Genomic DNA, 14,642 nt, shown 5'->3' on the forward strand with positions numbered 1-14,642 from the left:
AGGGAGGCGGGCTGGGGGGTTATCTGCAAGGTCGCCAGAGATGGGATAAAAGCATCAGGGATGTCCGGAACATGAGCAAAAAAGCAGGAGAAAGGGGATGTCCGAACGGGGGTGTCGGCCTAGGTCGGGTGCGCAGCGAAAGGGGCTCGACAAAACTGCCGGAGAGGGTAGGGCGATAGGAGGCAGGCCCTAGGGGGAGGGGGGGGGGGGGGGGGGGACAGGAGGCGGGAAGGGGTGGCGGGCCGGGGGCCGACAGACGGCGGGAAGGGGGGCCAAGAAAAGGCGGACTAAGGGGGCAAGAGGAGGCGGGAAGGGGGGCGACGGGTCGGAGTCGACAGGCGGCGGGAAGGGGGGCGATGGACGGCGGGCTGGGAAGCAAGAGGAGGTGGGAAGGGGGGCGAGAGGAGGCGGGTCGGGGGTCGACAGGCGGCGGGAACGGGGGCCAAGGAAAGGCGGGCTTGGGGAGCAAGAGGAGGCGAGAAGGGGGGTGACGGGTCGAAGTCGACAGGCGGCGGGAAGGGGGGCGATGGGCGGCAGGCTGGGAAGCAAGAGGAGGTGGGAAGGGGGGCGAGAGGAGGCAGGAAGGGGGGCGGCGTGCCGGGGGTCAATAGGCGACAGGAATGGGGGCGAAGGGAAGGTGGGCTAGGGGGCAAGCGGAGGTGCACTACAAGAAATTTGTTAATTTGCGACGGCAATTTGCGACGGATTTTTTCCGTCGCAAATTTGCGACAGATTAGCTAGAGAAAACTTTCTTCATGAATCTGTCGCTAATTAGCGATGAAAGTTGTTTCATCGCTAATATGTCGCTAATTAGCGACAGATTAACGACAACAATTTTTCGTCGCTAATTCTCAATACAAGAAAACCATTTTATTGAGGGATTTAGCAAGAGAATTTTTCTGTCGCTAATCCATCGCTAATTAGCGACGGAAAAATTCCCACGCTAAATCCCTCGCTAATTTTCGATTTAAACCGAGCGCGAAATTTTCCCTCTCTCCCCATTCAAAATTTAAATCGATCGTGCACGATTTAAACCGCTCTCTCCCCGTCGAAGAGCGTGCTAGAGAGCATGACGACGACGAGGCAGTTTCACGGAGGACGGCGATGCCGACGAACGACGACACCGGAGGACGGCGACGACGGAGGATGGCAACGACTTCGGAGGACGCAGTTTCATGGAGGACGGCGACACCGGAGGATGGCGACGACGACGGAGGACGGCGACGACGACGGAGGACGGCGACGACTTCGGAGGACGCAGTTTCACGGAGGACGGCGACGCCGGAGGACGGCGGTGACTTCGGAGGACGCAGTTTCACGGAGGACGGCGACGACGACGCTGGAGGACGGCGACGACGACGACGGAGGACGGCGACGACGGAGAACGACGACAACTTCAGAGGACGTTGTTTCACGGAGGATGGCGACAAGGCTGAACGATTGCTGGAGGACTGCGACGCCAGTTCACGGAGGATGGCGATGAGGCTGAGCGATTGCTGGAGGACAGCGACGCCGGTTCACGGAGGACGCAGTTTCCGGAGAGCACCGGTTCACGGAGGACGATACAAGTCCGACGATGAGGCAGAGCGATCGTTCTGTGCAATGCTTGTCGGGTGCGGTATAAGTCTGGCTTATTGTTGCCGGAATATCGCTCGACAGAAATCAATTTTTAAAAAAAAAAAAAATAGCGACGGATAATGTCTGTCGCTAATCTGTCACAAATTTGTGACGGAATTAACAGCAGATAAGTTTTCGCCAATTAGTGAGCAAAAATTCGCGATGGCCTCTATCCATCGCTAATCCGTCGCTAAACAGTTTAGCAACGGATTAGCGATGGATAGAGGCCATCGCTAATCCACAATTTTCTTGTAGTGGTGGGAAGGGGCCGGGTCGGGGGTCGACAGGCGGCGGGAACGGGGGCCAAGGGAAGGTGGGCTGGGGGTAAGAGGAGGTGGGAAGGGGGGCGAGAGGAGGCAGAAAGGGGGGCTGTGGGCCGGGGGGCAAGAGGAGGTGGGAAGGGGGGCGAGAGGAGGCAGGAAGGGGGGTTGCGGGCCGGGGGTCGATAGGCGGCGGGAACGGGGGCCAATGGAAGGTGGGTTGGGGTGCAAGAGGAGGAGGAAAGGGGGGTGAGAGGAGGTGAAAAGGGGGCGGCGGGTCGAGGGTCGACAGGCGGTGGGACAGGCGGGGCCGGGCCGGGGGTCGACAGGCAGTGAGAAGGGGGGCGACGGTCGGCGAGCCATGGGGCGGCCAGAGGCGGGCCGAGGGGCAACGGGAGGCGGGTCGGGGAGACACAACGGAGATGAAACAGAAAAGAGAAAGAAAGTGGAAAAAATTAGGGATTTATGGGGAAATTAGTGACGGATTTGTGATGGCCAAATTTTGTCGCTAAGTTGTCGCTATTTGACGATGACTCAGTGATGAAATAGATTTGTCGTTGATCCGTTGCTAAGCTGTAACGGATATGGCGGCAGAATAAAATCTATCCATAATTCGTCGCTACGTTGCGACGACTTATCGACAGAATATTTTTCATCGCTAAAATCGTAAATAAACGATATTTTAACGACGAAAATAATTCTCTCGCTAATATGTCGGCACTTTGTGACAGATTTTGTCTGTCGCTAAATAGGGTTTTTCTTATAGTGCTAGAAATATGGGCATTTTCAATACTTTTTTGTAAATTTAACCATGTGGATGGGATTGGCCTCGTGAATTTGCTAGGAATCAACCATTGGATAGTGTATTTTCGATGAAAAAATATGATTTTTGAATGAGAGAGAGAGAGAAATAAAAACCTACCAAATAAAAAATGTATCAATTATCCTACCCACTAAGAAATTTTTAGGTGTTTTTTGAAATTCTGACATTAAAGATGTGTTCAACAAGATTGATTTACTAGAAATTGACACTTAGATCATGCATTTTGGATGAGAAAAGGATATTTTAAGCTTTAAAAATTTATGAAAATCATATTTTTTTGGTAGGTTTATCTCCCCAATGAAAAACCTCCCAAACCTCCTCAATGAAATTTATTTGGTATTTTTTAAAAAATAAACATGAATTTTGGATAGAAAATTGGTATTTGGAGCCTTTAAAATTTATGAAAATTGTATGCCATTGAATTTGAAACGTATAAAAACTTGTTCATGGAACAAAATCAAATGCTCCGAGAATTGATTCATCTAAAAACAGGCATATAGATCACATACGTATGGTTGAAATTTTGAAAAAAAACACCAGAACTCCAATAAAACCTCCATTGGGGAGGTTTGGGAGGGTTTTCCATTGGAGAGGTTTTCATTTCCATGAAAACCATTTTTAGTATTTTTTTTCAAAATTATGACGGTACAAATATGATCTATATGCCTATTTTTATAGAAATCAGTTCTAGGAGCAATTGATTTCGAGGAATGGATGGGTTTTTATAAGTTTCAAAATCAAGGGCATACAATTTTCATAAATTTTTTAAGCTTCAAATACCATTTTTTCTATCCAAAATTCATGATCCAAGTGTCGATTTATAGTAAATCAATCAAACACATCGACTATGGTCAGAATTTTGAAAAAAACCACCAAAAATTTTTCATTTGAGAGGGTTTTCATTGGGGAGGTTTTAATTTCCATATATATATATATATATATATATATATATATATATATATATATATATATATATATATATATATATATATATATATTACAGGCTAGCATCAAGTCAACGACTCAATAAAAGAGCATATCACGAAAGCTTAAGAGGCAGAGGTACTTTAGAATAGACGGCGTAGGTGGGGATTGTATGATGAAAACTCCACATCTGAAAGACGTCATGTTTTCGGGGTAGGCGAGGTGATTTTTTTAACATCCAAGCAAGGAAAGCAGGAAGGCACCAGGAAAGTGTTGGGGGGTGGGGGGGGAGAGACCTAACAAAACCCAACAATTGTTTTCAGCTGACCCCCCGTGCCCCCAAGTCACGCTCAATCTGACGTTTATTCCCCGCAAGATATCCTCCATTAAAGTCCAAAACCTCTCCTTCCTCGAAGCTTCATGCAGGACCAACAAATCTCCACGTTGCCCCTTGACGTGGTACCAGCATTGCACCACCTTACATTCAGCATTATTTTTATCTAAGATGACTTACTTAAGCTCCCTGCACCAGCTTCGCATTCAGCTTCTCACTTCCGTCATCAATAAATTCAATACCACGTTCCTTAGAAATTGATCAAAACAATGATATTCTATCTTTCGAGGAAGAAAACAATGACACAATATATATATTGTTCAACCTAAAAAAATATTTGGTTAGCTTAATCTTGTTGTGGGTATCAGATATTTCAATGGAAAGAAGCTTGTTGTTGCCCTTGTTCTATCTTCTTTGTACTAATTGATGTTGTCAAAATCGGTTTCTGAATCGAATCATTTAAAAAAAAGAAAGAAATTGAATCGGTCGCAAACTGCTATGAATGTGTTCATTTAAACAAATGATTCTTTTTAAACTCTGAAATTTTTGAAAGAAAAAGATTTGGTATATATATATATAGAGAGAGAGAGAGAGAATCACTAGAATATGAGAACTGAAATATGAGAACCAGAAGTATGGGCATTTCCAACACTTTTTTTTGCAAATGCAACCATGTGGGTGTGCTTGGCACGATGAATTTGCTAGGAATCAACTGTATTTTTGATGAAAAAATGTGATTTTTGAATGCTTGAATATTTATGAAGATTATGAGCCATTGATTTTAGAACCTTAAAAAATCTTGTTTATGCATCAAAATAAGAGAACTAATGTGAACCATGATTTTTATGGATTTTTTGTTCTTTTCTCTTGAATCTAATCATACCAATGTGATCTACAAGATTGGTTTTATATGAACCCACTCTTGCATCATCAGATTTTGATGCATAAATGAGATTTTTTAAGGCTTTTGGTTTTATATGAACTCGCTCTTGAATATATATATATATATATATATATATATATATATATATATATATATATATATATATATATATATATATTCAGAACCAAATCAGTAATTTGTATCGGGTTGATTCGGCCCCATACAGCTGAATTGTGCTTGAATTGGCCAATTCACTACAAGAAAACCGTGGATTAGCGACGGCCTCTATCCATCGCTAATCCGTCACTAAGCCGTCGCTAAACTGTTTAGCGACGGATTAGCGATGGATAGAGGCCATCGCGAATTTTTGCTCGCTAATTAGCGGAAAAAATTATCTGTCATTAATTCCGTCGCTAATTTGCGATAGATTAGCGACGGACATTATCCGTCGCTAATCTGTCGCTAAATTTAAAAAAAAAAATAAAAAAAAATTGATCCTTGTCGGGCGGTATTCCGGCAGCACTAAGCGGACTTATACCGCACCCGACAAACATTGCATGCACATAACGATCGCTCTGCCTCATCGCGAACCGGCGTCGCCGTCCTCCATGAACCGGTGCTCTCCGGCGTCGCCGTCCTCCATGAACTGGCACAGTCATCTTCCGTGAACCGGTGTCGCCGTCATCCTCCGTGGACCGTCATCGTCCTCCGTGAACCGGCGCCGACGTCCTCCAGCGATCGCCGACCGTCCTTCGCCGTCACCGTCCTCCGTGAACCGACGTTGTTGTCCTCCGTGAACCGGCGCCGACATCATCCAGCGATTGTCGACCGTTCTCCGGCGTCGCCGTCCTCCGTGAATCGGCGTTGTCGTCCTCCGTGAACCGGCGCCGACGTCCTCCAGCGATCGCCGACTATCCTCCGGCGTCACCGTCCTCCACTCTCATGTACATGCTCTCCAATAAGCTCTCCGACGTCGCTCGGTTTAAATCGAGCGCGGTCAATTTAAATCGAGCGCGGTCGATTTAAATTTCAAACAGGGAGAGAGGGAAAATTTCGCGCTCGGTTTAAATCGAAAATTAGCGACGGATTAGCGAGGAAATTTTTCCGTCGCTAATTAGCGACGGATTAGCGACGGAAAAATTCCCTCGCTAAAATGTTTTTCTTGTATTAAGAATTAGCGACGAAATAATTGTTGTCGTTAATTCGTCGCTAATTAGCGACGGATTAGCGATGAAACAACTTTCATCGCTAATCCGTCGCTACTTAGCGACGGATTCATTAAGAAAGTTTTCTCTAGCTAATCTGTCGCTAATTTGCGACGGAAAAAATCCGTCGCAAATTTCCGTCGCTAATTAACATTTTTCTTGTAGTGATTCAGCAGCAGCCTGAACAGGACCCGGATCAAATCGAAAAAAAGTGGTTTGATTAGAAACAGTGGATTGGATTGGATTTTGATAATTAAATGAAAACCATATTGTTCTAGCATTAACCGTTTGCATTTTTATCAGTAGTCAGACGTCCAACGCCGCTTCAATGCTTCCATTCACACATGGGACCAATGGATCCATGATGGTGATCCATTGACCTTGTCTCGAATATAAAATTCAAGGCACAAAGAGTGTGCTATTTACCATAAAAAATACCATGCTGCGTTTTGAGTATTGTGATAAAGAAAAGAATGTTGGCATTTTATGCAAAACACTGTTACTCTTGTCCACACGTTAACACGCCACTAAGAGGGCTTGATTAAAAAATGCAAGAAATGGTAAGGCCCATTAGTTTTCCATCCACAGAAAAAAAAACAATTTGGTGGCAAATCAAGAAAACCTCATTTGTCAAAGATAGTCATAAATATAGCCGATATTTTGAAAACTTTTACTACTTTTTTTTTCATGAAGGACGGGAAACCACCCATGGATTCAAAGACCCAAGTCGTGGTAGCTAAAGTCGGTCATACTTATGATCGTTGTCCCGACGGTGTAAACTCGTGGGTCACCCATGCCCTCTTGCCAAGCTTTGGCTGTGCAAGGGCTTACCCTTTGCCCTCATTAATGTGAGGGGCTGAAGCTCATGAGAATGGAACCCTGACCACCTGCCTAAAGATGATATAATACTCAAAAATATGATCTTTTCCGAAATTTTTATTTGTATGTTTATATATGTTTCATGCATTTCATATGTTTTATATATACCAATGTTGTCCATGGAAAAACAAAAAATTTAAAATTTCCCGAGATTAATTTCCCTGAGAACAAGATTTGTGGGGTGGTTGGTAGGAACTGTCCGTGCACGTGTACCTGTGGTGGGAGGTTGCAGGTTCAAAACCCCTGGTGGGGGTATGCCTAACCCCAGCTTGCCTTAAAAAAAAAAAAAAGGTTTGTGGTGTAGGTTGTCATAATGGACTCATAAGTTCCATTTTGGTCATTTCAAAATATGGATGAAAAATCTCCAAACCATCAACTAAATGGATGACCTATGCAGCAACCACATCCAAACTGAAGGTGGGGAGGCCACAACTGCGGCCTCCCTCCCTGCCAATGTATATATGATACTTCCCCACGTTGGTCTTCTGCTCACCTCTGTATTAGGAGAGCAGATCATCCAGTGATCGGACCTGAGTACTTTTCAGTCATGAACAAGGCGGCCGGGGATACTTATAGAGGGGCACAGAAGGAGGAGGAGGAGGAGGAGTATGAGGACCTCCTGCCGGTGATGGCGGAGAAAATCGAGGGAGAGGCCTTCATGAGCGAGCTCGTGAATGGGTTCAGGCTGCTCGCAGACCCGACGAGGGGCGTGATCACGGTGGACAGCCTCAAGAGGAATGCAGCCGCGCTGGGGCTGGACGAGCTCGGCCACACTGACCTAGAGGCCATGGTCAGGGAGGGCGACCTGGATGGTGATGGGGTGCTTGACGAGCACGAATTCTGCGTCCTCATGGTCCGGCTCAGCCCTGATCTCATGAGCAAAGCTGAGGCCTGGCTCGAGGAGGCTTTGGCTCAGGAGCTACCAAATTTCACGAAGTGATCATGGAAAGAGTCCTCCCTCTATTTTGTTGCTCTTCTCTTTGTTATACATCTTCTCGGTAACCAAAATGAAATGTGTCTTGACGGGTACTGCTTGTAGACTGTACCTTATAATTACTTCGCATTTTGTTGAAACTAATTTGTGATTCCTGTTTTCTATCTGATTTTTTTTTTTCATATGAGAGAGAGAGATCATGATGAAAAAAATGACTAAGTATAAAAATTTGGTTTGATTGCTCTGAATTGAGACTGTTAAATTTCACTAAGATATATATAGTCTCAGCATTAACTCCCAAAGTATTATAACTAATGAATGTTATGGCGCAAGGCTCTGCACACCTGGCGTAGGTGGGTCACTTAAAATCATTTAAGGAGAAGGATGTGGAGAGTTCAATACCTGGAGCAATGTTATCGCCCGTATACTTATCATATCGGCAGAAAATCGATATGTGTCCCCCCTTGAATCAGTTATTTTTTGAATAAATATAAAAAATAATACAAATTTAAACTTTAATATCATTTTAATGGTTTTAACATGTGTCATGTTTTGATTGACACATCATGTTTTTTTATTATTTTTTGGCCAATACAGAACCATTCACTTGAGTATCGGTATCAGCCATAGAGCTGAATCGTCGGCCAAACGATTCAGGAGTCGATACCGATACTGACAATATTGGATTGGATACACAATTCTGACAACATTGGTGAGGACGGACCTACATTAAGACGGAAGCAGATCAGGTGATGCTCAACATGAGCGTTTTTTCTCATGCCGACATCGTGGCCGTCTGTTTGCATTTTGGATGAATGCCACGTGGTTTTGTTGACTTTTGATCTTTTTAAAATGCAAATCGGATGGCCAGAGAGCCTGATGTTTCGGCCTTGGAGCAAGGGACTCATACTACAGCTGTTCATATGAATCGGCCGATACCGATACTCAAGTGAATCATTCAGAATTGACCAAAAAAATAATCACAAATATTATGTGTGAGGCGTGTTAAAGCCATTAAAATAATATTAAAAAATAATTTTAAGCATTTTTTTTCATTTATTAAAAGATAGCTGATTCAAGAGTGAAGACGTATCGAACCGTTACACACAGAAAATGACAACATTGATCCGATACCGAATTGATTTTAAAACGATTGAGTGAATCGATGCATTCAAATTATGAACATATAATCTAATTGAATCAACCAATTTTTAACCAGCGAATATATGACATGTGTCAAAAATACTAAACTAATATTTAAAATACTATAAAAAGTAATTTAAACCATTTTTTAAATATTTAAAAATAAGCCGAACTAGCTTGGTTTCTTATCCATCCTTGTCCATCACCTCCAACATATCTATAAGGGTACCCAGCCCGAATTGGATCCGACTCGGCTGCACTTTGCAGCCCAGATCCAAATAAAGTCAGGCTGGGAAAGACATCGAAAAAGTTCATTGTAAGTCATTCATTTTAAACCATACAGATGTCGCCCATCTGAAATGGGAAATACATCGAAAAGAATAGTGGGCCCCTCCAAGTGATGGGCATCTCATTTGTACAGGTTTTGGATGTCATTCATCTTGAGATCAACGGCCAGAGTGCTCTAAATAAGGCTGGTAAACGAGCTGAGCTTAGCCTGCTTAGGCTCGGCTTATTTTACCATTTATGTCAGCTCAAGCTTGGCTCGTGTTCGTAACTGGACAACCCAAGCTTGATCTTTAATTAGCTGAGCTCAAGTCAACTGAGCGGAGCCGCAAGCTGGTTCATGTAAAAAAAAAAATTATATCAAATTTAGTATTATCAACAATGAAGATTGAACCTTAAACATGTGGCTTAAGATTACCACCGAGCATAGTGACAAACGTTAAAAACAGAAAAAATCTCGTTTTTCAAAAACTCACGAGAGTTTGAAAAACTTTCATAAATCTAGCATTTTTTTGGCAAAATCTCGGAAATAACAAATCTAAAATTTATTTTTTATAAAAAAATATTGATAAAAATTATTTAAAAATAAAAAGACATGGTTTTTCATGATAAATATCCGTTTAAAACGTAAATATCACGTTTAAATCATGGTATTTATGTTTTTTTATAAATCTTGCGATATTTTGAAAATCTCATGAGAAATTGCTGTTTTAAACTTTCAGGTAATTTCTCTCGATATTATCACAAGATTGTAATTTCTCTCGATATTATCGCAAGAATTTCATAAATCTTGCAATATTTATCACTATGCCACCGAGGTGGTATCCCTACGTGGGGGAGCCGGGTCCTGTGCCAAGCTGAAAGCCCAGGTTCGAATCCATCTGCCACATGGGCTTAAAGAGTTATCTGGTAGGGTCTTCTTAACCCCAGCCAAAAAAGAAAGCAAAAAAGATTGAACCTTAATCATGGCCCTTGCATTCCATATACGCTAACTAAGTAGACAACACTACCTTTTAGGTTAAATATTGCACTTAATTTATATATGACATATTCTTACCAGCTTAACCGAGCTGATCACCTTGTTCGTGCTCAGCTCATTTTTTGTTAACAAGCTGCTCGTGTATCGGCTCATCTGCTTCATGAATGTGTTCATGGCGGTTCGAAATACGAGCTGCTCGGCTCATTTTCCAGCCCTATCGATGAGTGAGGTGGTTTTCCCCAATTGTGTGGAAAAAAAATATTGGCTATGTTTTCTTTAATATGGACAATCCACAATAGGAAGCAAAAGGATCCAATGTGGCCCAAAATAAGGTCAAGTCATGGCTGGTGTTACCCACATGGGCATTGACTTCAAGGGTCAAAGTGCTTGCTTCCTACAAAATCAAATTGGTTGAGTTTGGTTGGGGGCAGTTGGATGAAATTTCCTGTTTGTTTCCAAGTTCTAAACAATATTTTTTTACTAGGACAACCATTTATACTTCTTCTAAGGTCAACAAAGAGTGTTTTAAGAGCACGTTTGAAAGCAATATATATATATATATATATATATATATATATATATATATATATATATATATATATATATATGAAAGAAAAGTTTGTCTATGAGAAGTTTTAATATGAAAACCTTTTCAAAAGAAAATTTTTCTCTTGTTTGTGTAGCATGAGAATAACATAGTGAAAAAAATATGAGAAAAATGTATCTCTATGTGCATGTGAGACACACTACAACAAAGCAGTAGAATAGCGACGACCACATTCCGTCGCGAATTAGTCGCTAATCCGTCGCTAACATGGTTAGCGATGGATTAGCGACAACGAGGCGACAATATGCTTACGTCGCGAATATTTCGACGCTAACTGGCGACGGAATTATTCCGTCGCCAGGTCCGTCGCTAATTGCGACGGAATAACGAGCGCTATATTTCGTCGCCAATCCGCCGGTACTAAACGGCGACCACGGCTTGGCGACGGATTTACTTCCGTCGCTATGCCGTCGCTAGATTAATATGAATAGCGACGGATGGTTCCGTCGCTAATCCGTCGCAAACACGAAAAAAAATTAAAAAAAATTATTTGAAAATTAAATACCGAGAACTGTACAATTTTTATTTCCTGTACAATTTATATTTCCTGTAAATAAAAAACAAACCATACAAAAAAGTTCATATAACAAGAATCTACAACAATTAATCGTTCCACCTTAAAATTAAGAAGTTTAATTATTTACAATTCAACAATTACAATTAGGAAAAATAAAAAAAATAGAACTTCTTCAACACAGTCCTCTAATCATCGCCAAGATTTTGTGCGTCTTCTTGTTCATTGTCTTTATCTGTCCCTTCAGCTCCACTACGCTGATTATCGCTAGCAGCCTACACAAGAAAAGAACAGTCAGTATTGATAAACAAAATATAATGAAATAAATTACACACTATATGTGATTCTATCATGTGCTCATATGTGCTCTAAGGCAGACAAAAAGTTATATATATATATATATATATATATATATATATATATATATATATATATATATATATATATATATATGTGATTCTATCATGCTCATATGTGTGCTAAGGTAGTCAAAAAATTGAATATGTGATTATAGCATGTTCATATGTGTTCTAAGGCATCTAGAAAAACTCTATATGTGATTCTACCATGCTCAGATGTGTTTTAAGGCAAGCAAAAAACTATATATGTGATTCGATCATGCTCGTATGTGTGCTAAGGCAGTAAAAAAATTGAATATGTGAATATAGCATGCTCATATGTACAGAGAGGTTAGTCGATAACCTCCTTAGTCACCTTTGAACCCCGGTAGAGCATTCCACGGGATATCTTCCATCGCCATCACAAGGCAACTTGAGTTCGGTGAGAGCATGACATCACAGCGGGTCATGAGCTGCACGTCGAAGAACTCCTGGTTTATAGTACTCATCCACTATCTCTCCCACAAAGCCCATTCACCACCACCCCTTCATCATCATCACCATATATGCCCCACCATTTACGTGTTAGATTCAAATTTTTAGTCCATTATTGGCTCATTAGATGCCAAGACTTTGGGTCGGTGAGCCAGCCCCTATCCCTCTCAAGATGGATCCAAGACTCCCAACGTTTGCCTCACAACTAGGTGTGTCAATGAGTTGGGTTTGACTTCGACCTGACCTGTACCAAACCCTGTAGGGTCAGGGTTTGGTGATAAATAAGAAGGTCTGATTAGAATCCAGGTCAGACCCGAAGGGTCCGATTAATATATGAAGCTGGGTATGATTTGTAAAATTTCATGACCCAAGCCCAACCCGAGTTCTGAGTAAGATCCACAATTTTTCAATGTAAAAAAGATAAAAAAATATATTTATTTTATCGGGTATGGTCCATGTCTGGTTTATGTAACCCTTATGGGATTCGGGTATGGTTTCTCTTATGGTGGGGGATGCAGAGTTGGTAACGAAGTCGATCAACAATCTAAGACCCAAATGCATCTCAACGCATAGAAGTAAATATTTGGAATGCAAGAGTCCAAACATGACTCAACCGGCCATCGTTTAGAAGTAGGGGCACTCTGAACCGATAGACGGTACTAGCACGAAAAAGATGTGCAATAAATGCTACTTTCCAATGGGTCTGAAAACATAGATTTTGGTGCTTTGATATCCAATTTATGGGAGTGTGCACCGGACAGGTTATCAGAGTCTCCAAACATGGAGTCACTGATCAACTCACGGAAAACAACCTCACAGGTTGGCTTCATTTCGATCCAGATGATTTTGAAACACGAGAGTTAAAATAAAATCTTAACAGAACCGAAGCAGAGGACTTCACACAGGACAAAGCTCGTTTGGTAGAGTTCTGATCGGAACTCACGGACAGGATGATCAGGCCGTCGGGTGAACAACTTATCGAGAGTCTGCCAAAGTTTGAAGGATTTTCGAGTCCTCAGGTGACTGAGTTTGAAGAAACTCAAAACAAAAAACTTGTACGAAATTGTGTTATCTTTAGAAAAAGCTAAAATTTGGGATTTTGGGGTAAAACCACAAGAAGTTATGCGCAAAATCCTTTGAGGTATTTTCTATGTAAAACTAAACAAAATAACGATTTGTGACTTTAACATGCAGGAAACAGGTTCAGTTTTGAAGGCACAGACGGACGAATCACGAATCATCTAAAACAAGAAAGTTGTCACTAAAGATGTTAACTTCTCAGAACAACAAACAGATTGGCAAACAAAATAGTATTGATCAAGATATGATTCAAATACTATGCTATGTCAAGAAATGTAATAAGCAGTTCAAAACTCATATCACAATCAACAGGAAACAATGTCCGACTACTTAAGCATAGCATGAAGTGGATTCAGGAAAATGGTAAACATGAAATTTGTAGATTTGGATGTTAGCTTTCCAACAAGCTAAAGTTCATAATTTTATGTTCAACTGTTTAGGAGAACAAACCAGAATACTGAACAATATTGGGGGCTCAGCCACTCACATCCGACTTTCACGCAGCCCCTAAAAATATGCAATGATTGCTATTTGAAACAAATAAAATTAAGTGATCGTTCAACATGCAAACAAGTCACTTATAAGGTTCATTCACTTCAGAGACTTTCCTTATCCTTTTAACCCAACTCTGATTATAACACAAAACAAAATAAAAGTTCATAAGATTTCGAAACTACAAAGAAGAGTGTAGGAAAATAAATATTTGTAGATTATGATGCTCAACGTCTACCACAACTTCTAGATTCATCAACAAATGGTTGTAAACAAGAATCATCAACGATACTTGAACAGGGTTCAGCAGCAACACGTCTAAACCAAGTTACTTGACAACTCCCAGCAATAACCATGCCACAAGTTCAATAGCAATGAACGACTCTAAAGAAATTGCCACATGATTTCTTCTCTCTTGTGAACCAGCAACCACAATCTCTAACCAATTTTCCTTTTCTTTCTCCAGAATTTTTATCAAAAAAAACCAAAGCCATCTCACCAAATTTTCTGCTGGAATTTAAGGGACTAAAAAAAAACAAGGTTTATCATTGACCACGTGAGAGGCAACCTCCCTTGAGGCCAATGAGGGAGCATATTTCAAACAAGTCTCAACTCTCATTGCACCTCAAATTGGCCCAATGGCACAACACCCATTTCGAATTAACTGGACCAACTGGGCGGCACCTCAATCATGCTCAATGAGGATGGACTGATATAGCTGGTCAAGGAACGCTTTGAATTTCATTGACCCAGGTCCATATTGGTTCAACTCTAGAGGCACCAATATGGATCTAGGTGATGGTATTGGATCTTGTTACAAGATCCAATACTTAAACTAGATCTTTACCCA

General features: G+C 41.6%; 1 pseudogene across 1 annotated transcript; it reads left to right on the forward strand.

The window, feature by feature from the left end:
- Positions 1-7,339: 7,339 nt before the first annotated feature.
- Positions 7,340-8,021, forward strand: LOC149842734 (calcium-binding protein KIC pseudogene; annotated as a pseudogene). The gene has a single exon (XR_016431087.1). The product of XR_016431087.1 is annotated as a calcium-binding protein KIC pseudogene (transcript).
- Positions 8,022-14,642: the final 6,621 nt, after the last annotated feature.

The sequence above is a fragment of the Nuphar pumila genome, chromosome 3 (genome assembly GCF_984573655.1).
Source record: "Nuphar pumila chromosome 3, dmNupPumi1.hap1.1, whole genome shotgun sequence".
Classification (NCBI taxonomy): domain Eukaryota; kingdom Viridiplantae; phylum Streptophyta; class Magnoliopsida; order Nymphaeales; family Nymphaeaceae; genus Nuphar; species Nuphar pumila.